General features: G+C 36.0%; 1 non-coding gene across 1 annotated transcript; it reads right to left on the bottom strand.

The window, feature by feature from the left end:
• Positions 1-1,053: 1,053 nt before the first annotated feature.
• Positions 1,054-1,161, bottom strand: LOC148547271 (small nucleolar RNA R71). The gene has a single exon (XR_015898883.1). It is a non-coding gene; the product is annotated as a small nucleolar RNA R71 (small nucleolar RNA).
• Positions 1,162-1,617: the final 456 nt, after the last annotated feature.

The following is a 1,617-nucleotide window of genomic DNA, read 5'->3' as shown; positions in this document are numbered from 1 at the left end:
AAAAACTAATTTCTATCATATCTTTTCAAAAATATCTTCTTATCTTATTCTTTTCAAAAATATCTTTTCTAACCTCCTATCTTCTTATCTTTTCAAAATTGATTTTCAAATTTGTTTCAACTAACTAACTAACTTTTTGTTTGTTTCTTAACTTTTTCAAAACTACCTAACTAACTCTCTCTCTCTAATTTTCGAAAATATCCCCCCTTTTTCAAAATTTCTTTTTTTTATTTAATTATTTTAATCTTTGATTTTAAAAATTTTCGAAAATTACTAACCTTTTTCAAAAACTATTTTCAAAAATCACTAACTCTTTTTCAAAAATTATTTTCGAAATTTTCCCTCTCTCATCTTATTCTATTTATTTATTCATCTCACATCTCTACCCTCCTCACAGTTGTGTTTCTTCCATTACATTACATTCTCTATCTCCCTCTTTTCTTCCACTCACAAAGGGATCCATATACTGTGGTATAAAGGAACTCTATTATTATTATTTTTTCTGTGCCCTCTTCTTTGTCATATGAGCAGGAGCAAGGACAAGAATATTCTTGTTGAAGCAGATCCGGAACCTGAAAGGACTCTGAAGAGAAAATTAAGAGAAGCTAAATTACAACAACCCAGAGAGAACTTTCCAGAAATTTTTGAACAGGAAGAGGAGATGGCAGCCGAAAATAATAATAATAATACAAGGAGGATGCTTGGTGACTTTACTGCACCTAATTCCAATTTACATGGAAGAAGCATCTCCATTCCTGCCATTGGAGCAAACAACTTTGAGCTGAAACCTCAATTAGTTTCTTTGATGCAGCAGAACTGCAAGTTTCATGGACTTCCATCTGAAGATCCTTTTCAGTTCTTAACTGGGTTCTTGCAGATACTGTTAAGACTAATGGAGTAGATCCTGAAGTCTACAGGCTTATGCTTTTCCCTTTTGCTGTAAGAGACAGAGCTAGAGTATGGTTGGACTCTCAACCTAAGGATAGCCTGAACTCTTGGGATAAGCTGGTCACGGCTTTCTTAGCCAAGTTCTTTCCTCCTCAAAAGCTGAGCAAGCTTAGAGTGGATGTTCAGACCTTCAGACAGAAAGAAGGTGAATCCCTCTATGAAGCTTGGGAGAGATACAAAGGACTGACCAAAAAGTGTCCTTCTGACATGCTTTCAGAATGGACCATCCTGGATATATTCTATGATGGTTTATCTGAGTTATCAAAGATGTCATTGGATACTTCTGCAGGTGGATCCATTCACCTGAAGAAAACGCCTGCAGAAGCTCAAAAACTCATTGACATGGTTGTAAATAACCAGTTCATGTACACTTCTGAAAGGAATCCTGTGAATAATGGGATGCCTATGAAGAAGGGAGTTCTTGAAATTGATACTCTGAATGCCATACTGGCTCAGAACAAAATATTGACTCAGCAAGTCAATATGATTTCTCAGAGTCTGAATGGAATGCAAGCTGCATCCAACAGTACTCAAGAGGCATCTTCTGAAGAAGAAGCGTATGATCCTGAGAACCCTGCATTAGCAGAGGTGAATTACATGGGTGAACTTTATGGAAACACCTATAACTCATCATGGAGAAATCATCCAAATTTCTCATGGAAGGATCAA

This window comes from Arachis ipaensis, chromosome B8, assembly GCF_059453495.1.
Source record: "Arachis ipaensis isolate K30076 ecotype BB chromosome B8, ASM5945349v1, whole genome shotgun sequence".
Lineage (NCBI taxonomy): Eukaryota > Viridiplantae > Streptophyta > Magnoliopsida > Fabales > Fabaceae > Arachis > Arachis ipaensis.
Note: the sequence above shows the minus strand (reverse complement) of the source record. Positions and strands in the feature narration are given on the sequence as shown.